This window comes from Gorilla gorilla, chromosome 3, assembly GCF_029281585.2.
Source record: "Gorilla gorilla gorilla isolate KB3781 chromosome 3, NHGRI_mGorGor1-v2.1_pri, whole genome shotgun sequence".
Taxonomy (NCBI): Eukaryota; Metazoa; Chordata; class Mammalia; order Primates; family Hominidae; genus Gorilla; species Gorilla gorilla.
The window spans coordinates 19,913,810-19,938,802 of NC_073227.2; the positions used below are offsets into that span (position 1 = coordinate 19,913,810).

The window sequence follows — 24,993 nt, forward strand, 5'->3', positions numbered from 1 at the left end:
GTTCAAATCCAGAGATTGTAACATTAAATTTCATACTATAACTCCAAGTGCCTATGGGTAAGCCTCCTGTCTACCTTTCTGAGCACAGCCTACTTCCCTATACCCCTTCAAATGTACTTTCCCCATCTCTTGAATTTCTTGATTATCTTTTCAGGTTTTGCCTGAATAAAAATTCCTTGTCTATTACGCAGACCTTGAATCTAGGTCTCATTACCTCCATTTCTTTGGCACTTCATACCACTACTTGTAACCTCTGGCATTACCTTGCAATACCCAGTGGAATCCTTTTCCAAATTAGACAGGCCACCTTGAGCAAGTATCAGCCTTATCTTGAAAACAAGACTTCTCAGATTCTCCCTGATCTGTATCTTCTTTTCTAATTCTTCTGGACTACATTATGACCTGGATCCCATCTCTTCTCATTTATTCAAGTTTTTCACTTCAGCAATTCTTTCCTCTCCTGTGTCATCACTGTTGCTTTCTTTCTGTTAGATCATTCACATCAACATACCAGCATTCAGTATTATCATAAACCAACAGGACAAAATCTTTGGTTTCATATGCCTTCTGGCTCCTGTCCCATTCCACTGCTTGTTTACAGTAAAGCTCTTTAAAATGTGTTTTCTTTACTCACTCTTCATTTACACGTCTCCTTTTTCTTGAACCCATTATTAACCCACCAGATCTTGAAAATGTTCTTGTCTGTCCCCTAGTGCCTTGTCTATTACTAAGTCCAGTGGCTAATATTCTCCTTGCATACCCTATCAGCAGCATAACACAGTGGTCTATCTCATCTTAGACTATATTCCGTTTTTAGCTCTCCAGATACCACTGTCAATTCTCTTTGTACCTTACTTTTCCTCCTCACTTTCCTCTACTAGTCTATTTTCATTTCTTCACTCTCTACACTCAAGATTGCCAATGGGGTTAGACCTGGTTTCTCCTTCTCTCTTTCTCTTTCTTTATCTCTCTCCACCCTGTCAGATTTATTGTGATGCCACTGTAATGCCATTTCTAGTCAGAATAAAACTCACTTTTTCTTGATGTTTGGTTTATAACATTTGACAAACACAAACATTCATGTACTCACCACCACAGAGGAGGTGTAGAACCCCAAAAAGTTCTTGAATGATCTGTCAGAGTCATTCCCCTTCATCTCTGCAAGCCCATTGCAGTAACTGATATATTTTTATATGTCCATCGTTTTCATTCTCCAGGATGTCATGTAATCAGAATCATCAGGACCATATTGTAGCTCTAAATCTGGCTTCTGTTTAATGCAGTGCATTTGAGATGCATCCATTTTTTTTTTCATGTATTCTTTGCTTGCTAAATCCTATTACCTTATATGGATTTACCATATTCTGTTTATTCCCTACTTGATAGATATTTGGGTTGTGTCTGGTTTTTGGCAATTATAAATGAGCACTTTCATAAACATTATTTGTTTTTGTTTGAACATATATTTTCATTTTCCCTGATAAATACTTAAATGCAGTAGAATTGATAGGTAATATTATACATCTGTGTTCATAAGAAAATACCAAACTGTTTTCCTAAGTTGTTATACCATTTTTCATTCTCACTAACCACGAGAGTTCATGTTGCTTTATTTTTTTATATTATACCATTTTTGCATTCTCACTAGCCATGAATGAGAGCTCGTGTTGCTTTAAATCAGCTTGGTATTGCCAATTTATTTCATATATTAGAATTGACTTTAAATATTAGAATTGGTATATTGTGCTAACGCAAAGTTATACAAGTAATACAGATTATATTCTTTTTTTCTAAGTGTTTTATAGTTTAAAGTTATATATTTATATCTATGATTAATTTTGAGTTTATTTTTTATATGGTGTGATCTATGAGTAGAGGACTTGTTTTGCCCTATTTTTTGTTTGTCTGTTTGTTTGAGACAGAGACTCGCTCTGTCACCCAGGCTGGAGTGCAGTGGTGCGATCCCGGCTCACTGCAACCTCCGCCTCCCAGGTTCAAGCGATTCTCCTGCCTCAGCCTCCTGAGTAGCTGGGATTACAGGCATGCTCCATCACGGCTGGCTAATTTTTGTATTTTTAGTAAAGACAGAGTTTCACCATGTTGGTCAGGCTTAATGCACAGTTGCTCCAGCCTTATTTATTGAAAAGACTAACAATTTTCCACTATATTATCTTGTATTTGTTGAAAATAAATTGACCAGATATAAGTAGGTCAATTGAATCCCATTGATCGTACATTTAGTCTTTAATTCAGAGCTTAGCAAAACCTGCCCCATTGCCTCTTTTTATGTGATCCAAAATTTAAAAATTTCTTTTACATTTTTAAATAATAAGAAAATCAAAAGATGAATAATATTTTATGACACTTGAATAAAGTTTGATTAGAACATACTCATGCTTATTGGTTTATATATTGTTTATGGGTGCTTTCACATTAAATAGCACTAGAATTGTGACAGAAAACATATGGCCCACATAGCTAAAATATTTACTCTCTGGTATATCAATAAAATATTTACCAACTCCTATTTTCACTGATACCACACATTCTTTTTTTTTTTTTCTTTATCTTGAGACAGAGTCTTGTTCTGTCACCCAGGCTGGAGTGAGGTGGTGCAATCTTGGCTCACTGCAAACTCCGCCTCCCGGGTTCAAGCAATTCTCCTGCCTCAGCCTCCTGCGTAGCTGGGATTACAGGCGCCTGCCACCATGCCCAGCTAATTTATGTCATTTTAGTAGAGATGGGGTTTTGCCATCTTGGCCAGGCTGGTCTTGAACTCCTGACCTCAGGTGACCTGCTCGCCTTGGCCTCCCAAAGTGCTGGGATTACAGGCATGAGCCACCACACGTGGTCCACATTCTTGATTGCTGTAACTTTACAATCAGTTTTTGAAATCCAGTAGTGTGAGTTCTCTGTCTTTGTTCTTTATCAGAGTTGTTTTAACTATTTTGCTTTTATTTTCCATATAAATTAAAGTTAGTCAATCAAATATGTATGTTTAATTGACATTTATATAAATTTATATAGTTATATATAAATTTATTTATATATCAGTGGGAATTTTGATTTTGATTGTGCTGAATCTGTGGATCAATTTGGGTAGACTGACATCTGAACAATATTGAATCTTTCAACCGATGAGCATGTTGTATTTCTCTATTTCCTTAGATCAACATTGTTTACTTTCATTAGCATTTGTACTTCTCAGTACGAATGTAAATCTTATATATATTTTCATTAAGTTTTTCCTAATAAGAGCTGATGCTTTGATGCTGTTGTAAATAGTGCTGTTTTGTAAATTCAACTTTCATTTGATCACTGCTAGTATAGAGAAACACAATTGATTTTTCTATATTAATCTGGTAACCTATGACCTTGCTAAAATCATTTATTACTGCCAGTAGCTTTTTTTGTAGATTCTTTGGGATTTTCTATGTAGACAATCACTTTGTCTGCAAAGAGAAATAGGATAATTTATTTCTTTTCATTTGGTATGGCTTTTATCTTTTTTTTTCTTTTTTAATTTTTTACTTTAAGTTGCGGGATACATGTGCAGAACATGCAGGTTTGTTACATAGGTATACACGTGCTGTGGTTGCTTGTGGCACCTATCAACCCATCACCTAGGTTTTAAGCCCTGCATGCATTAGCTATTTGTCCTGATGCTCTCCTCCCTCTCCCCCCATCCCCCAACAGGCCCTGGTGTGTGTTATTCCCCTTACTGTGTCCATGTGTTCTCATTGTTCAACTACCACTGATGAGTGAGAACATACAGTGTTTGGTTTTCTGTTCCTGTGTTAGTTTGCTGAGGATGATGGCCTCCAGCTTCATCCATGTCCCTGCAAAGGACATGTTCTCCTTCCTTTTTATGGCTGTATAGTATTCCATGATGTATATGTACCATAGTGTCTTTATCCAGTCTATTACGGATGGGCATTTGAATTGTTTCTGTGTCTTTGCTATTGTAAATAGTGCTGTGATAAACATACGTGTGCATGTGTCTTTATAGTAGAATGATTTATATTGGGTATATACCCAGTATTGAGATTACTGCATCAAATGGTATTTCTGGTTCTAGATTCTTGAGGAATCATCACACTGTCTTCCACAATGGTTGAACTAATTTATATTCCCACCAGCAGTCTAAAAACATTTCCCGTTTCTCCACAGCCTCGCCAGCAACTATTGTTTCTTGACTTTTTAATAATCACCATTCTGACTGGCATGAGATGGTATCTCTTTGTGGTTTTGATTTGCATTTCTCTAATGATCAGTGATGTTGAGCTTTTTTTCATATGTTTTTGACAACATAAATGTCTTTTTTTATTTTTGAGAAGTGTCTGTTCATGTCCTTTGCCCACTTTTTGATGGGGTTGTTTTTTTTCTTGTAAATTTGTTTAAGTTCCTTGTAGATTCTGGATATTAGACCTTTTCAGATGGGTAGATGGCAAAAATTTTCTCTCATTCTGTAGGTTTCCTATTCAGTCTGATGCTAGTTTATTTTGCTATGCAGAAGCTCTTTAGCTTAATTACATCCCATTTGTCTGTTTTGGCTTTTGTTGCAATTGCTTTTGGTGTTTCCATCATGAATTCTTTGCCCATGCCTATGTCCTGAATGGTATTGCCCAGATTTTCTTCTAGGGGTTTTATGGTTTTGGGTTTTACATTAAGTCTTTAATCCATCTTGAGTTAATTTTTCCGTAAGGAGTAAAGAAGGGGTCCAGTTTCAGTTTTCTGCATATGGCTAGTCAGTTTTCCCAGAACCATGTACTGAATAGGAGATCCTTTCCCCATTGCTTGCTTTTGTCAGGTTTGTGAATGTCCAGATGGTTGTAGATGTGTGGTGTTATTTCTGAGGTCTCTGTTTTGTTCCATTGGTTTGCATGTCCAACTGTAGCCATGTAGTATAGTTTGAAGTCAGGTATCATGATGCCTTCAGCTTTGTTCTTTTTGCTTAGAATTATCTTGGCTATATGAGCTCCTTGGTTCCATATGAATTTTAAAGTAGTTTTTTCTAATACTGTGAAGAATGTCAAAGGTAGTTTGATGAGAACAATGTTGAATCTATAAATTACTTTGGGCAGTATGGCCATTTTCATGATATTGAATCTTCCCATCCATGAGGATGGAATGTTTTTCTGTTTGTTTGTGTCTTCTCTTATTTCCTTGAGCAGTCGTTTGTAGTTCTCTTTGAAGAGGTCCTTTACATCCTTTGTTGGCAGTATTCCTAGGTATTTTATTCCTGTTGCAGCAATTGTGAGTGGGAGCTTCTTCACGATTTGGCTCATTTTGAATTATTTCATTTGGTAAACACATCAGTAGGATGTTGAATAGGAATTGAGAGACCAGTAATCCTTGTACTGTTTCAGTGTTACAGGGAAAACAGTCAGTCTTCGCATTAAGAATGTTCTTAGCTAGAGAGTTTGTAGGTGCTTTTCATCAGATCGATAAAGGTTGCTTAATATCTAGTTTTCTGGAGGCTTTTAACATAAATGGATGTTGAATTTTATGAAATATTTTGTCTATTTCTTGAGATCATGTTTTATATATAGTCTTAATATGAAAAATTACATTGATTATCAAGTGTTAAAACAAACTTATATTTCTTGGTAAAACCGACTTGTTCATAAGTTTTATCAGATTTAAGGTCTGTGTTGATGTTAATGAGGGAGGGTATAATGAGGCATGGCTGATGCCCACTTCAGGGCATGGCCTGAACCAGTATTTCAGGTTAAATTTTAGAGTGTCCTGACTGAGGAGGAAGTTCATTCAAATGGTTGGGGAGCCTTAGAATTTTATTTTTGGTTTGCACTTTTCAAACACTCCTCTCCTCCAATCACATCATTTCTGAACTTCTTCTTTTGATTAACGGTTTCTTTCAAAGCTTCTATTATTTTCTCAATTTCTTTAAGTGGCTTTAAAATAGTTTGCAGATAAAAATCTGTTTTATAGACATATATTCTGGCAGAATTTCATTGTCTGTACAGACTTTGTTCTGCTCCTTGTATTTTCTTTTTCTTACAATTACTTCATATAGAATTATTTTATGTTTCTCATTTTACATAAAATTACTTTTCTAGTACTTTTTAAAGGAAGACAGTGGGATAGAATAGCTGTTTTAAGGTTCACTGCCCTGGAGCATCTTCTTTTGCTGTTATTTTTGTTGTTTATATTTTGATATAATAAAAAATGGCTTTATACTTTCTGATGGTATCTTCCAATATTTTGGGGGTATTCTCTTTTCTTTGTCCCTATTTGGCCTGTTTTGCTCAATTTGTATTCTTCCTTCAGCAATTATTTCTTAGCATATGGCTTTCTTCTATTATGGAGCTTCAGGTCATTAGTTTAGAGTATACACAGGTCTCAGACCACTCCAACGCATTACTGTAGAACCCTTACTTCACCCCTATGTTGAAGTCTATGGAGCACACTCCCCGTATTGGTTACTGTACTCAGACTTCCCAATGATTGCTTTTGGTGACTCAGTGAAGCACTGTTTAAATTCCTCTTCAGGGATGAAAGATTTATTCTTTCAGCTGCTGAAAGTATTGCTAAAAGATGGGCCTCCATCTGTTAGGACTGACTGTGGGGATTGCCACAGCTAAAATAATCTTACTCACCCAAGGTCATAAAGCTCTGTAGGATTAGCTCATACTTAATGGCTAATCAATGTGGAAAAATAATAACGTCCAGGCAACCTTGCCCAATCTTAGAACAACTCTAATTATCCATTCCAACTCCAGAGCTCCCAGGAGATTTGCTGAAGCCCTCTTTAGAACTGTATTACAGCTCCACTCCCTCTGCCCAGTGCTACTTCTCTTCCCTCCCTTCCACAGGCATGGATCCCAAAAGCACTTCCTAAAAAAAGCCTGTTATGCAAATATCCCTCTCATTGTCTTTTTTTCCTGATAATGCAAACTGCAACAATACCTGTGGCAATTTTGCAGCTCTTCTCTTTTGAAGCTTCCAGGTGCCCCATTTTTCTCTCTTCTTTCTATGACACAGATGCTGGTGTCATGTGAGTCTCTTTCTACCACACAGATGCTGTGTCGCATGAGTCTCACAGCTGTTGGTTGTTTGTCCACACCTGCTTACATTTTGGGGATTTATGGGGCTATCCAATCACCCAGTTTTATTGAAAGTTATCCATTCGTGTTTGTTTATGTATTTTAGTTGCTCTCTTTGTTTTATTTGCGGATGGGGAGATTTAGATTCTGGGCCGTCTAAAAACTATATTGCCTCTACTGCTATTTTTTTCCACAGCATTATTTCTCACTGAACAATACTTTTGAAAGTATGTTTATAAAAAGAAGGGTGAAAATGAGGTGATGTCCTCAAGAGGAAGCAGACTTAGAAGACATTTTTGGGTTAAGGAATAGCCATTAACTATATTCCTTACTTAATGCTGGATTTGGTGCTACGGAGATATAGAAATATCACTGAATATGCAATCATAAGACCTGAGTTCATGTTCTGGTTTTGCTAGGTGACTTATAACCCAATTAGCAAATTGCTAATTCCAATTAAATATACATTTCGCTATCTGTGAAACGGAAATATTAATACCATCCTTGCCTCTACCACAGAATTGGGAGGCTAAGAATGCAGTATTTCAAGTGGAAGCCCTAAATAAACATGAAATAAGAGGGGCTTTCTGTATGAAAGTCATGTAGGATGTGCACAATTTAACAAATAAAACCACTGATGAAATTGACACAAAGCCAATAAGACAAAACACTAACTGGCATGCATTAATTCCAGCAACATAATTTGTGATGTAGTCCAAGTGGGATGAATGAAAATAGTTTGGGACTTTTCAGTTTTACCATCAAAGCCTCCAAAAGGTTCAAAGAAACATTTTTTAGAGGTTAGTCTATGAAAAGCATACTTGACTGATGCTGTTGATTTCAGAATGCAAATATTTTTTTTTGGCATAAGGAAAGAAGATGAATGAAGAACAAAAACAAAAGAGCCCATTTCTTCTGTAAATCTTTTAGTGATCTTGCAACATTGAGGACTGTTTCTCCTGGGGAGACAGCGTTTCTAGGAGGAAACATAAAAAGAAAAAATAAAAGGAAGGAAAAGTAACACAAAACAAAATAACCTTAGGGCTCTGAGATATGCCTTCATTTTTGGCTCTGTTTTATTTCTTAATTGTTGTTTATTTCTTTTTTTTCCACAGTCAATTTTCTGGGAAAAGACAGAGCTTTTTACAATGTAGGCACTCAGTCTCGATCAATATTTATTGTAGCGTGTGTGGTTGCGAACATTCTTGCATAGCAATTTAGCAAATTATTTTTTAAAATAACCCATGGTTAGGTAACCAAAGGCAGGATTTTGAGGCAAAATAAATAATTTTACTAAGGAATATTGGTGAAAATCACACAAAATAACCCCTCCAAATCATGGGGTTTGATACTATAGAACCACATATGACTTCTGGTCATTATTTGGAACTATTAAGATTGAATGAATAGTCGACTTTGAGGATTTTTTATATATAATATTACCCGGAAACATTGTTTTATTTTACTAGAACTATTGCATTTACTCAGCAGGATCATCAATGCATAGCACAGTAGATATAACCTGACAAGGTGTCACAGGTAGCTAAGGCTACTGTAATCGGGACTAAGGCATAAGGATTCAAGTACAGAAACAATAATATGTGTGGCTTGTTGGAAATACTGTGCCTATATAACAAAAAAACAAAAGTGGGCCAGGCATTGGTGGCTCACGCCTGTAATCCCAGCACTTTGGGAGCCCGAGGTGGGTGGATCACGAGATCAAGAAATCGAGACTATCCTGGCCAAAATTGTGAAACCCTGTCTCTACTAAAAATACAAAAAAATTAGCTGGGTGTGGTGGCACGCACCTGTAGTCCCAGTTACTCAGGTGGCTGAGGCAGGAGAATCACTTGAAGCCAGGAGGTGGAGGTTGCAGTGAGCCGAGATCACGCCACTGCACTCCAGCCTGGGTGACAGTGTGAGACTCTATATAAGAAAAAAAAAGAAAAGAAAAAAAGTGACTATCCCCATAAAAATCATAGAGAGAAGCAAGATATCACTCAGAGGAAGATAGAGCAGCCATGGTAATACCTAAAGGGCTCTTTTTACTGCCCCTTTTTCTCATTTCCAAGAACACCAAAAGTCGGGGATGGGCTACAAAGTAAGAGAAATAATCTAGGACATAGAAGTGAGGACATGCTACAGAATTAATCTAACTAAGTCAATAGGCTCAAAAGACTTTCATATGATCATCAGTGGAGAAGTAGAGGAAAAATAAGGTCCCAAGAAAAGGAAACTCTTCAGCAAAAAATTAAAAACATACCTTAGCTTTAGATGATTTTGAGTTCAGGTGTCTAGTCTGTGACAGATAAATTATATATCTGATATTTATTTTAAAGTCTTGAAGTTGATATCAGAGAAACATTGGCAATTATTAGCCAAGAATTCTGAAGAAACAGGTTCTTGAAGACTTGGTGAGCAAATTTTTTTTTTTAATTTTTAAAAAGGTGACCACACAGATATCAAATATTCAGTGCTAGTGATTTGAAACAAGTATTTAGCACAATGCTTATCACAAAATAAATGAGAAATAAAAATTTATTGAATTATTAAACAAATCAATACCTGATAAAAGGCAGGAGCCATTAAAACACAGCACTGGTTCATAAAGAAACTAAACCTACTAGAATTTTTGACAGGTATTTTAGACTCAGAAATAGATACACATTTTTTAACCTGGATTTAAGAAGGCATTTCCAAAAAATCTCATGAGTCCATCATGTTCAAGATCTAGAAATGTGCATTAAGTGACAATGTAATAATTGGTTTCATGGGGGATTGCATAAATCATAAGATAAGAATTAATGAATCAATGTAAAATTGACAGAGTTCCCTAGTAATGCGTCTGATGGTCTTGTCTTTAACCCTGCAGTATTCAACATTTTAATTAAACCCAGAAATGGTTATAGGAACATAGATAGTCACTGATGTCATGCAACAAGGACTATTAAGTATCCCGCATGATAGAATCAAGACTCTCCAAGGTCCTGATGGTGACTTTCAAGCTAACAAAAAGAAAAAGAAAAAGAAATCATTCACATATAATTTTTTAATGTAAATAAGAATTCCTGAGTTTAAGTTGGATCTCTTCATGCTCCTATATCTTATCTGCCTCCTTCAGATGCCCAAGAAATGGAGCATAAACATAAGGAAAACTTGGACCTGTGTGTACTTCTCATTAATACATAAAATATGATCTGTTCTTGGTCACTGTTTTCAGGCTCACATTGAATTTTTCTTTGTGTTAAGGAATATGGAATAGTCCTCTTCTATTTCCTCCTTTTCTTTTTCTTTTTAAATTGACACATTTTTATCGTACTTAAAATACGAGGTAAAATTTGATGTTTTGATACATATATAATGATTCAATTAGGATAGTTAGTGTACCTCTCACCTCATTCATTGTTGTTTATTTGTGGTAAGAACATTCAAAAATTTCTCTTCTAGCTATTTTCTAATGTAAAACACTTTACTCTTAACAATAGTCACCCTACTGTGCTGCAGACCACCAGAAATGATTCGTCCTAATAGGAGCTTTGTACCTGTTGAACAGCCGTTCCCCGTTCTTCTTCCTCTGCCCCACTTCCCCATCTCTAGTAATCACTGTTCTGCGTTCTGCTTCTTTGATTTCAGACTAAAAAACTTTTATTTTAGATTCCACATATGAGTGAGATGAGGTATTCGCCTTTCAGTGCCTAGCTTTTTTTCACTCAGATGGTATCTTCCGGATTCATTCATGTTGTTGCCTTACAGAATTTCCTTGCTTTATATGGCTAAAGTAGTCCATTGAGTATATATAACACTTTTTCTTTATCCATGCATCCATTGTTGAACACTTAGGTTTATTCTATATCTTGGCCACTCTAAATAGTGCTGAAATAAACCTTTTTATTTTTAATACTTGAGGGTACATAGTAGGTGTATATATTTATGTGGTACATGAGATATATTTATACAGGCATGCAATGTATAATAATCATGTAAGGGTAAATGAGATATCCATGACATCAAGCATTTATCCTTTGTGTTACAAAAAAAAATCCAATTATACACTTTTATCTATTCTGAAATGTACAATAAATTATTATTGACTGTAGTCACCCTGGTGTGCTATCAAATATTAGATCTTGTTAATTCTATTCAACTATATTTTTGTACCCATTAACCACCTCCACTTCCCCCAATCCGCTACGAACACTACCGTTCCCAACCTTGGGTAACCATCATTCTACTCTCCATCTCCATGGGTTTGTTTTGATTTTTAGCTTCCATAAACAAATGAGAACATGTGAAGTTTGTCTTTCTGTTCCTGGCTTATTTCACTTAACATAACGTCCTCCTGTTCTATGCGTGTTGTCTCAAATGACAGGAATTCATTTTATTTTTAATGGCTGAATAGTGGTCCATTGTTTCCATGTGCCACATTTGTTATCTTTTACTTCTGGATTTATTTTTCAGATTATTCAGTGTTGGCATGTAGAAATGCTATTGATTTTTGTATGTTGATTTTGTATTCTGCAACTTTACTTAATTTATTTATCTGTTCTAACAGGTTTTATTGGTAGAGTCTTAAGTTTTCCCACATGTAAGATTACATCATCTGGCCAGGCATGGTGGCTCACACCTATAATTCCAGCACTTTGGAGGCTGAGGCAGGTGGATCATGAGGTCAGGAGTTCACGACCAGCCTACCCATGGGCAGGGCCTGCTGAAACTCAGAGCCCACTTGTTGGGATGGGTTATTCACTTCTGGCTAGGGCTTGTCTAAATTCTCCCTCAATGGAAGCCAGCTGTGTCCTTCCCTGTGTTTCCTTCTACTGTGACAGGGCAGCACAGTGTTCCAATGGAAACTACCATAATCACTGCCCTCTCCCTTCTCCAGGTAAATAGATTCTCTCTCCACACCACATGGCTGCTGCCACGGAATGCGGATGGAGTGACATAGGTGATTCAAGACTGTCTTTCCTACCCTCTTCAGTGCCTTTTTTCTTAATATAATGTTAAAACCAGGTACTGTGATGGCTCACCTGAATTTTGTTCCTTATGATGGTATTTATTTGTGTGTGTAAATAGTTGTTAAATTTGGTATTCCTGCAGTGGAGACAATTGCTGAAGGCTTCTATTCAGCCATCATGCTCCACCTCCTCTAGTTATACTAGTTTATAATGGTTATACTAGTTTATAATCCCACCAACAATATGTAAATGCATCCTTTTCTCTACATCCTTGCCAACACATGGTTTCTTTTGTCTTTTTGATCATAACCATTCTACCTGGAGTGAGGTAATATCTCGTTGTGGTTTTGATTTGCAATTCTGTGATGATTTGTGATGGTAATCTTTTTTTTATACACCTTTGGCCATTTGTATGTCTCCTTTTGGGAAATGCCTATTAAGATATATTGGCCATATTTTAATTGACTTATTCCTTTTGCTGTTGAGTTTTTTAAGTTTTGTACATATTCAGAAAATTAACCCTTGGTCAGTTTCATAGTTTGAAAGATATTTTTTTCTATTCTATAGGTTCTCTTTCCTCTGTTGTTTCCTTTGCTGTATAAAATATCTTTAGTTTGATAAAATCCCATTTGTTTAATTTTGTTTTTGTTGCCTTCCTTTTCCTGTAAAATTTTAAAATTCTTTCCCAGTCCAATATTGTGAAACATTTCCCCTGTGATTTTTTTCTAGGACTTCTATAATTTCATGTCTTATAGTTAAGTCCTTAATTCATTTTTAATTGCTTTTTATATGTAGTCAGAGGTAGGAGGCTAGTCTCATTATTCTGCACGTGTATATCCAATTTTCCCAGCACTACTTATTGAAAACACTGTCTTGTCTTCAATACGTGTTCTTGGCTCCTTTGGCAAATATTAGTTGGCTATAACTGCGTTCATTTATTTCCAGGCTCATTCATTTATTTCCAGGCTGTCTATTGTATTCCATTGGTCTGTGTGTCTGTATTTATGTCAGTGCCCTGCTGCTTGGGTTACTGTAGTTTTGTAATATATTTGGAAGTCAGAGGTATGATATCTGCAGCTTTTTTCTTTTTGCTCAGGATTGCTTTGGCAATTCAGGCTCTTTTGTGTTTCTAAATGAATTTTTGTATTTATTTTATATGTCTGCAAAAAATGCTATTGGTATTTTAATACACATTGTGTTAAATCTGTAGATTACTTTGGGTAATATGGTCATGTTAACAATGTTTTTCAATCCATAAACATGGGATTTTTCATTTATTTGTATTCTCCTTAATTTCTATTATCAATGTTTTATATTTCTCCATGCACAGATCTTTCATCTCTTTATTTAAATTTATTCCTAAGTATCTTTGGGTTTTTTTTATAGTTATTGTAAATGGATTCAGTTTCTTGATTTATTTTTCACATAGTTCACTATTAACATATAAAAACACCACTGATTTTCTGTGTAGATTTTGTATCTTGCGATTTTGCTAAATTTATTTATTAGTTCTAACAGTTTTTTGGTGGAATCTTTAGGATTTTGTATATATTAGATTATGTTATCTACAAATGATAATTTGATATTCTCCTTTCCAATTTGGATGCTCTTTATTACTTTCTCTTGCTTAATTGCTCTAAATTCTAGTACTATATGAAATAGAAGTCATATAGCTGAACACCTTTGTCTTGTTCCTAATGCTACAGGAAAAGCCTTCTGCTTTTTCCTATTCATTGTAATGTTATATGAGAGTTTGCCATCTATAGCCTTAATTTTGTTGAGGTACATATCTTTCATACCTAGTTTGTTGAGAGTTTTTATCATAAAGCAATGTTGAATTTTGTCAAATACCTCTCTGCATCTATTAAAATGATCATAAGGTTTTGTCTTTTTATCTATTAATGTGATGTATTACATTTCTTAATTTGCATATGTTGAACCATTGTTGTATCTTTGGTATCAGTCCTACTTCATTATAGTGAAAGCTGTTTTTAACGTGTTACTTAATTTGATTTGCTAGTATCTTGTTGATAAATTTTACATCTGTGTTTATCACGGTTACCATCTGTAGTTTTCCTTCTCTGTGTATACCTGCCCAGTTTTGGAGACGGAGTATTGCTGGTCTTGTAAAGCGAGTTTGGAAGTCTCTCCTTCTCTTCAATTTTATGGAATAATTTAATAAGGATTGATATTAGTTCTTTAAATGTTTGGTAGAATTCAGCAGTGGAGCCATCCAGGTCCTGTGCTTTTCTTTGATGAAAGATTTTTAAATTAGTGATTCAGTTGTCTCAATCATTATTGGTCTATTCACATTTTTTATTTCTTTATAATTTAATCTTGGTAGGTTTTATGTATCCAGAAATATATTCATCCCTTGTATGACATCAAATTTGTTGGTGTGTAGTAGTAGATAATTGTCTTTTATAGTCCTTTGTATTTCTGTGATATCCATCAGAATGTCTTCTTTTTTCACCTCTGATTTTAATTCTTTGCATCTTTATTTATTTATTTATTTATAGTTAGTCTAGCTAAAGGTTTGTTAATTTTGTTTATCTTTTAAAAAATCAACTTTTCATTTTATTAATATTCTGGGTTTTTTTCCTCATCTCTGTTTTGTCTATTTCTGCCCTGAGCTTTATTATTTTCTTACTTCGACTCATTTGGGGTTTAGTTTGTTCTTGTTTTTCTAGTTTCTTGTGGTGCATCTTTAGGCTATTTATTAAAGTTCTTTTTAAATTTTTTTTTTCTTTTTTTGAGAATGAGTCTCGCTCTGTCACCCAGGCTGGAGTCCAGTGGCACAATCTTGGCTCACTGCAACCTCCACCTCCCAGGTTCAAGCGATTCTCCTGCCTCAGCCTCCTGAGTAGCTGGGACTACATGTGCGTGCCACCTCACCCAGCTAATTTTTTGTATTTTAAGTAGAGACAGGGTTTCACCATGTTAGCCAGAATGGTCTCAATCTCCTGACCTCATGATCCGCCCGCCTCAGCCTCCAAAAGTGCTGGGATTACAGGTGTGAGTATTTTTGAGGTAGGTGTTTATTGCTACAGACATCTTTTTTAGAATATTTTTTGGCTCGTAGGTGTTGAGATAACATGGTTTTGTTCTCTTTTGTTTAAAGAATTATTTTAAAATTTCCCTTTAATTTCTTCGCTGACCCATTGGTTATTTAAGAGCATATTGTTTCATTTCCAAGTATTTGTGTGAAAGTTTCCAAAGTTTTTTGTTGTTGTTCATTTCTAGCTTTATAATATTGTGGTTAAAAAAACACTTGATTTGATTTTTATCTTCTTAAATTTGCAATACTTCTTCTGTGGCCTAGCATATCATTTATCTTGAAGAATATTTTTTGTATAGTTGAAAAGAATACATATTCTGAAGCTGCTGGATGGCGTGTTTTGTAAATATTTGTTAGATTCATTTGGTGCAGTTAAAGTCTGATGTTTGTTAACTTTTTTTGTCCATTGTAGAAAGTTGGGTATTGAAATTTCTTATCATTATTGTGTTATAGTCTATCCCTCCCTTTAGATCTAATAATATTTGTTTTATATAGTTCGGTGCACCAGTGTTGGGTGTGTGTATATATATATACATATATGTGTATATATATACATAGATATATGTATACACACCTGTTATTTTTGTTGTTGTTGAGTTGCTCCTTTTATCACTATACAATAACTTGCTTTGTCTCATTTAAATTTTTTATTTAAAGTGTATTTTATCTGAAATGAGTATGGCTACTTCCTTTGCTTTTTGGTTTCCATTTGCATGGAGTATCTTTTCTTATTCCTTCACTTTCAGTCTGTTTGTCTTTAATAGAGAGAGGAGTCTCTTATAAGCAGCATATAGTAAGGTCTTTAAGAAATTATTCACCACTCTGTCTCTTTTGGTTGGGAAATTTTATCCATTTACATTCAGGTTTATTGTTGATAAGTAGAGAAATATTCCTCTCATTTTGTTAATTGTTTTCTGGTTGTCTTGTAGATTTTTGTTCCTCTCTTATTCTCTTGCTGTTGGCCTCTCTAATTTGGTGGTTTTCTGTATGCTCAGCTTTGTTTCCTTTCTTTGCTTCATCCATACATCTGCTGTAATTTATTTCTTTATGCTTAACATGTGGCTAACGTAGAGTCTTGTAGTTATAATAGACTATTGTAAACCTATATGTTGTTGTTTTTACCATTTGACTTTAAATCTTCATACTAGAGGCCTGAAAGATTTACATAGCACCATAATATCACTGAAAACTTCTGAGTTTGATTTATGCATTTATTTCTATTGGTATTATACTTTCATGTGTGTTCATGATAGCAATTACATCTTTACTGAATATAGTACTATTGGCTGGCATTTTTTTTTCTTTTGGCACTTCTAATATATCACTTTACTCTCTCTTGGCCTATAAGGTTTCTGTTGAGCCTCTATACATGATTTCATGCTTTTCTCTTTAGCTTTTGGAATTATCTCTTTATCTTGTCTTTGACTTTTGGCAGTTTCATTATAATGTGACCTCAAGGGTAACTTTTTGAGTGCTATGTCTTTTCAGACCTTCACTTTTCCTGGATCTGAATGCCCATATTTCCCCAAGACTTAGAAAGTCTTTACCTATTATCTTATTAAACTGGTTTTTCATACCTTTCTCCCTTTCATCTCCCTCTGACAATTCTATAGCATGAATATTTGTTTGCATAATGTTGTCCTAGAGGTCTTATAGTCTTTTTCATTCTTTTTAAATTGTTATTTTTTTTCTTTCTGACTGGGCTATTTCAAAAAACTTGTCTTTAACTCTAAAAATTCTTTCTTTTGTTTTATCTAGATTGTTATTGAAATTCTCGATTGTATTTTTTAAATTTCTATTTTTGAATTCTTCGGCTCCAAGACTTTTGTTTATTTTTATATAATACTTATCTCTGTTGCATTTCTCATTCAAATAATGAACTGTTTTCTAATTTCATTGAAATTTTGTTTATGTTCTCTTGTATCTCACTGAGTTTTCTGAAGATCATTATTTTAGAATTGTTTTTCAGGCACTTTGTAAATATCTTTTTCTTTGAGTTCTGTTACTGGAGACTTATTGTGCTCCATTGGAGATGCTATTTTTCCTTCTTTTTCCATGTTTCCTGTGTCTCTATGTTGATATCTATGCATCTAGTGGAAGGGTTGTTTTTTCTAATTTTATGGAGTACATCATAGGTGGGTCCTGTGGGTTCTTTGGGTATGGTGCATTGGCTTTGGTTTCAGTTGGACTCAGTAGTGTGGTCTCCATACAATTTCTTCTATTGTGATCCTCATTGGTGGTGTCTGGGATTGCCTCAATGACTTAAGCTACAGAAGTTCGTGATAGCGGTGACATGTTTTTGCTGGGGATGAGGGCACCAGGTTGGATTTCTAGCCCAGTGTAAGTGGGCATGGAGAGCCAACAGGCTATCTGGTGAGCTCTCTTTGTGGAGCTGGGTCACCACTGGACTGACTGTCAAGCTATGTATACACAAGCAGGCTGGCTAGTTGTGTGGTAGTCTTTCCAGAAAATCAGGGCAAGTGCGGTGGCATGGTTGACTGTTCAACAGCTTCCCTTCTATGCAGATCCACCAGTTTCCTGTGGAAAGGTTGTGGAGGTATTGTATAGATTTAGGTGCTAGGATCTCAATAATTCTGTCAGATCCAAGCTGTAGGCAGCCAAGAGCATGGTGTTCCAGACATTCACGGAAACGTGATGGAATGACAGCAGGCACTCAAAGCTGAAAACAGTCAGTGGCCCCTGGTCCCCAGAGCAGGATACGCTTTAGTAGTTTGTCCAGTTTCAAGATGGCGCTGTGCCAGATCAGCTTAAGAGTGGAGGCAAAGGGTGCTCAATGTGGGCTCTTTTTCTAAGACAATGCAGCCACAAAACCTCTCAAATACTCTCCAAACTGGATTGGAGGCCTGTGAAGAATGTGAGACCCTCCTGAATAAAAGGAGGAAACAGTAGAGGGTTCCGGGGGAAAAAAAGACACAGATGGAGGAGCAAAAGTTACTGATAGATGTCAGAATTCAGTCAAGAACTGAAAAAAACAAACCAAACAAAGTTTGACATAGAAGTAGGGAGAAAGATTTTATTGCTGTGTACAAAAGTTTCTCATTCTCTTGGAGACATAAGGGAACAAATTCCACTCTTGTGCCTTTTTCATAAAGCACGGAACTTTCAGGCTATAGACACAAACTCTTGGCCAGCACTCTCTCTAGTGGTGGACCTATGAACTACCCCTCTGCACTTTTCTCAATTCCATGAAAATGCAGAAGACATCCAGTATTTAATAGTTGTTTATTACATCTGGGGAAAGAGAAATACATCCATATTATATGCATATCCACATATAAAATATAGATGTATTCATATGTATAAAAATCCATACATATAGAGATATTATATATATCATACAAATATATTTATTATATTATATTTATATAATATATCTAATATTTTGGATATGTGTGTGCATATATCATGCATATATATATATATGTATTTCCAATAAAGTAAGCATTTCAAATAAAGACAAAATGATATCCATGAGATCCCACCTAATAGGAAGAAGTGGCCCCTGCAGAGAACAAACTTGCAAAAATATTCAGGGACCCGGAAATCAATGATAAGGGAATGGATCTGGAACAGGCGATGTGTAATTTGCTACCTTGAATTCTGATAGTTCACATAAGCAATCTATGCCTCAGTTTCCTTAACTGATCTATTTGGATTGATCATATGTCCCAGTTTGCCTGGGACAGTTTTGGTTATGCCAATTGTCCCATATAATTATTAATAATTCTGATTTTACTCTCTAAAGTGTCCCATTTGGGTGATGAATGATATGGTCACCCTAGTTATGTGATCCAAGGGTACTTTTTATATACTTTCATGGGGAGAAACGATTAAGCATGGAGCAATTGAGGTACAGCCGGGAGTCAAGTGCTTGGTACTCAGTGCATTTTTAAACTAAGGTTTTGTCTGTGGAGCTAATTTCACCAATGATCATTAAATGTCTCTCTGTATCTTCAACATGTTACGTGAAGATGAGAGAATGGAGAGAGTATAAGCTCTGGATCTTATCAAATTAATAAAGTTAATACTACCCAGAAAGCAGGAAAACCCTCTTGTATTACACATTTCTTTGCATTTTCTGGCCTCTTGAAATCCTTAAAAACATTTAAAATCTTTCACAAATAACTGAGAAACATTGACAGTTCCACTATATTATAAAAAGGTATGGAAAAGGACAGAAAGCAATGATAACGAATGCATCATAATTTGGGTTTGGGTTAAGCTGTGCATTCCTACAGCCATGCATTTTATTTCTATGAAAATACACATATGAAACAACTTTAATGTCAAATAACAAGTGATTGGAGGAGTGATTATAGAGCATCCATACAATGCAACATATTGCAGCCACTAAAAATGATAGCAAGCAGTTATATTTATTGACATGGAAAAGAGCTCATAGCATACCATCAAGTGAAAAAAGCTATTGCTGACAAGCAGGTGCAATATTATTGTAAATTTATGTACAATTACATAATATATAGTTGTATGTGCTTACATGGTTTAGAAATGTCTAAAGTGTTCATCCACATATTAATAGCGATTATCTCTGGGTGGGGTGATTGCAGAGGACTTTTATTTCCTTTCTATTTTTTAAACAATATGTTTCCTTTTAAAAAACATAAAACATACAATTTACATGAAATTACAAAAGGAATTTCTCTTAAACTATAATTCAGAGGTTGAAATACTTATGCATAGATGATGAGAATAGGCATTGATATACAAAAGCTAAATAGTCAGAACCTACACACAATTAGAGCTCTTTCTACCATCAGTATCTGAGCCTTCCTGTAGCTCCATTTCTTGTAACTACCCCCCAACACCACCAAGAAAAAACAGCAGACCCTAAATGTAGCACCACAATTCCTGTGGTGCCAGTCTTAAAAAAGGTGCCAAATGGCCCCGTCCCCTGATTTAATACCTTTGTGCAAACCTGTCCCATCTCATGTGAGCTGGACTTGGTGACTAACTTCAGTCAATAGAATTAAACAGAAATCACACGCGTAAAATAGAAACTAGGTCGTAAAAGTAGTATGACATCACCCGGAATCTCTCTATCGCTCTAGTTGTCATGTCAAAAAACCACTTAGACAGACTATGAAGAGATACATAGGGTGAGAAACGGAGGCCTTCAGCCAACAGCTGGGAGTGAGTCCCGTCAGCAATTCAAAAGACTGCAGCCCCAGCCAACAGTTTGATGTAACCTCAGGAGAGACCCTGAGCCAGAACCACCTAGGTAAGCCACTCCCGGATTCGTGACCCACAAAATGATGTGGGATAATAGATGTTTGTTGCCACATGCTGGTAAATTTTGGCAAAATCTATTACAAAACAATGGATAATCAATACAGTTTTAAACTTATTTGAGACGTTCTGTCTCAGGAACAAGTAGCTAAGGAACCCTAATCTCAGCCAGCCTTTCCTTCCATGCCAGGCTCACTTGCTTCTGCACTGATAAAAAGATTCCTTGAATCAGCTGTTATGTGGTGTTTTTTTTTTTTTCTTTAATATCAATCATGTTTCTTGTTCTTGGCACTTAGTATCCAAGTCGGATATCTCAAAGACAAGTGACAGTTGTTTCTAGGCTGAAATCTTGCCTGAAATAGGGATTCCAGATGCACTGCTTGTTCTGATCTCTGAGTCCTGACTGTTCTTGCATTTAGTTGGTACTTCCTGAATTTTCTGGCAGAGATCCATGTACTACCTGGACATCTTCCTTTGGCCAGTGATACCACAGTACACATTTGTAAGCACCATTTCTCTAAAACAGTGCAAGTGGGGGGAGCATTTATTGACTGTCAGTGTTTTAGATATGACTTAATTTAATTATTCAAAATGCTCTGAAAAGAAGTATTTTCATTTTATAGACAAACATTGAAGGTTCAGAAAGGGTAAAAAAATGTCCTGGATTATGGAGTTCGTAAATGCAAACCCATATTTGTAACTCATACATATTTGACTCGTATATGCATGTGCTTAACCCAAATAATGCATGGTCTCCCTAACAAATAGTTCTTTGTGGTAAGCCAAGGGGGAAAAAATCTTTCTGACAGCCTCCTTAGCTGCTTCCCTGAGATCCTTTCACCTGTATATTCATTCCTCTTCAGTGGTCGTGATGTGTCTGGAGTTGGTTCCTTCCGGTGGGTTCTTGGTCTCTCTGACTTCAAGAATGAAGCCGAGGACCTTCGCAGTGAGTTTTAAATCTCTTAAAGGTGGGACGGACCCAAAGAGTGAGCAGCAGCGAGATTTATTGTGAAGAGCGAAAGAACAAAGCTTCCACAGTGTGGAAGGGGACCCAAGCGGGTTGCCGCTGGGTCCGCGGCTTCATTCTTGAAGTCAGTGAGACCAAGAACCCACTGGAAGGAACCAACTCCGGACACAATGACAAACCTGACCACAGCAAGGTAAACATTACTATTATTCATGCCACTGGCAGGTGGGGTCTGGAATTGTTTTGCATGACACTTTCCCGGTAGATGCTCCTCCTGGGCCTATTCTAGTATATCACTATGATACCTGTCTACCAAAGTTTATCCACGTGCAGCTTCTTCCTCGGCTTTACAGTAGGGACTCTGTTCCCCTGCTAGGATGGAAGTCTTCCATGTCCCAATCACCTGATTTAAAACTCTGACACTATATGGCCAAGTCCTTTTACTGGGTGGGTATTGACCTTGGGTATTCCAGACACCTTTCTGCCTTGATTTATTTCCAAGAATGAACAAAGAAGAGCAGATCAGGTACAAATAGACACAATCGTAATATTGTCACTGACTGCAGCTTCTGTGTAGTTCTATCCCACACACTGGATTCATTATCCCTTTATCATCTTGGGGTCATTTTCATCGCATTAAACCCCTAAACTAATTGTCCTAAACTTTAGTGTGCATGAGATTCACCTACTCTACTTCTTCTTGCTTCTACGAACTTGGAGAAGACAAAGTTCTTATCTAATCCTCAGGTTCTTTTTGTAGTGGTGATTTTTAATGAGAACTATCCTATAATGTGGCTATAAAAATTAAATGAGATAATCCATGGGAAGCACTTGGTATGCCTCAAGACAAATAGCAAATGATAGTGTTCTTTGTTATTAAAAGGCACAGGTGGGGACTTCGGATGCCCATTTTTAATAAGCAACTCTAGCGATTACAACACAAATTGCCATTAGAGCATACTATAAGAATTCCTAACAGAATATAACTAAATCTTGTTTGGTTATTTTGATATTATTGATCTTATGCATTCTCTAGTTTCTCTTCTCCTTAACCTTTGCATCTAACTCGCCAGGGAGTGTTCTCTCTCTTTTCAGAATTTTCCGCTTTATTTCTGAGATGCTAAATAGCTGTGTGTCTCTTGCAAGAGATTTTATTTATTTTTTATTTTTTTTATTTTTTCAGACTGACAACCTGGCAATAGTGATTGCATGGAAAGTGGCCTGCAGCTCTAACCCATATTCCATCACAGCCCTTTCCTCTAGAGTTAGTCCATAATCTGTATTGGCTTTTGTTTTTTCCATATCCACTCATATAACAAATATTTCAGGATGTAAAGTACATCTTTTTCTGGAATAAGAGCCCAAAGATTATGAACTACTTGTTAGTCATGGAAATGTCTGTGGTTTAGTATTAAATTTCAAGACAAACAAAAGACACTTCCATTTTGGTTATGATGGATAATGGATTTTGGAATTATTCTTTGCTTGTACAGACAACAATGGCATGAAAAATGGGACAAATAAATGGAAGTAGTTTAGGTCTTGGCAACAGAGATCTCAGAATGCATGTTGTTTTTAAATGTCAGAAACATTCATCATGATAGCCCTTATATTGGAAAATAAAATGTTACAATAATCTTTAAAATTAAAGCAAACATAGTGACTATAATAAAATTGCATTAGAAGCCAATTAAATATTTCTAAAAAATACCCAAAATATTTAGTAATAAATTGGAACAAAGCAATAATCTGTAATAGTATTATTTATAATTAAATCAATATTAAATACTAAATAATGCAAGATAAAATAATAATTACATATAATTTCCAATAGTATAAAATGACTATAATATTTAGATAAAATTTGTGGAATTAAGCTGAAGTATTGCTTGGAGAAAAATCTATAACTTCAAATGACTTGATTAAAAAAGAAGAAAGGTTTAAGATTAATAATGTAAGTTTAAACATTAAGAAACTAGGAAAAGAAAGATAAATTGATATTAAATAAAAGGAAGGAAATAATAAGGATAAAAATAAAAACACATAAACAAGAATAGCAAACAGTCAACAAAAACAAAATGTCATCCATTGAAAGGATCAATAAGATTAATACACCTCTAGATTAAATGATCAAGGAAAGAAAGAGAGAAAACACAAATTATCAATATCAGGAATGAAGGAGAAAACATCTCCAAGAATTCTAACAATATTACAAGAATCTCAAAAGATAATTATGAAATCTTTTGTGCCAATAAACTCTTCAACTTAAATTAAATAGAAAAATTCCCAAAAGTCATATTCTCAAAACTGTCTCAAGACAAAATAGAAAAAGCTGTGTGCCTATTAAAGAAAGCTAGTTTCTAGTTAAACATATTTTAGTCAAGGAAACTCTAGGCATAAATAGCTTCCTTGATATATTCAGGCAAATATTTAAAGTACTGCACATCTGTTTTTAAGAAGATAGAGAAGGAAGCACTTTCCAATTCATTTTTTGTACTATCATTACTGTGACAGCAAAACCAGACAGGTATTACAATGAAGGAAATCTCGAGACGGATCCCTCTCAGGAGCAGATGCAAAAATTCTTAACAAAATAAATATTAACAAATCATATCTGATAATAGACTGTAATCAAGTCACATTTATTCAAGGCATGCAAGGTTGGTTTAACATTGCAAAGTGAATCAATATACATTACCATATTAACAGATTAAGAAAATAATGTATTTATTCATTTCAATAAATGCAGAAATATTATTTAATACAAATTCTCAGCAAACTTAGAATAAATGAAGACTTCCTCAGCCTGATAAAGACATGTATAAATAATCTTCAGCTAAGATCTTATTTAATAGTGAAACCATAATAAAAAACAGGACAATAATATCCATCCATTAAGAGGGATATTGCTTTCCCCATTGTGTTGGGGCACCTGGCCAGTACAATAAGAAAACAAACAAGCAAACAAATAGTATGTGTAGTTTTTGCAATAACATAAAGATGATAAAGGTTAGGAATAAGCTAAGGGATAGATTTATAAGAACTTCATAAAAAGTATAAAGCATTGCTGAAATAAATTTAAAAACTCAAATAAATGCAGAAATATACCATATTCACAGTTTTGAAGATTGAATATTGTTCCTGGGTTGGTTCTTTTCAGAATGATAAATAGATTTTGTACAACACTCATAAAATTACAGTAGAGTTTTGCCACAGTGATTTGAAAGTCATATGTTCATTGTAAAAGTCATGTATTAATTTCAAAAGTTATAATTGCCAAAACTGTTTTAAAAAGGAACAAAATTGAATTTAATATAAAGCTTCAGTGATCAAGGGAGTGCGAATTTTGCATAAAGATAAACAAATAATAGATTAATGTAACAGATTATAGTTTCTACAAATATACCTATAATTATCAAGTTAATTCTCAACAAAAGGCAACAAACCAATTCAATGAAGAAAATTAACATTTTAAATAAGTTATGTAGAATCAAATTGATAGTCCTAGGGAAAAACTATTCTCAACCCTTGGTTCATCTTAAGTGCAAGAGTAATTTGAATGGATCTGATGCATTAATTTTAAGGTTAAAATTATGGTTTCTAGAGGAAAACAGGAAAGACATCTTTGTGATCGAGACAAAGTAGAAAAAAGACTTTTTTGAAATCACAGTTCCATAA

The 24,993-nt window shown here is 35.1% G+C and overlaps 1 long non-coding RNA gene across 1 annotated transcript in view; it reads left to right on the forward strand.

The window, feature by feature from the left end:
- The first annotated feature begins 20,188 nt into the window (after positions 1 to 20,188).
- Positions 20,189 to 24,993, forward strand: part of LOC134758239 (uncharacterized) — a 73,608-nt gene continuing 68,803 nt past the window's right edge. Inside the window, exon 1 of the long non-coding RNA XR_010133207.1 lies at positions 20,189 to 20,340. This is a non-coding gene — a long non-coding RNA (uncharacterized lncRNA). The remainder of the gene's footprint in view (positions 20,341 to 24,993) is intronic.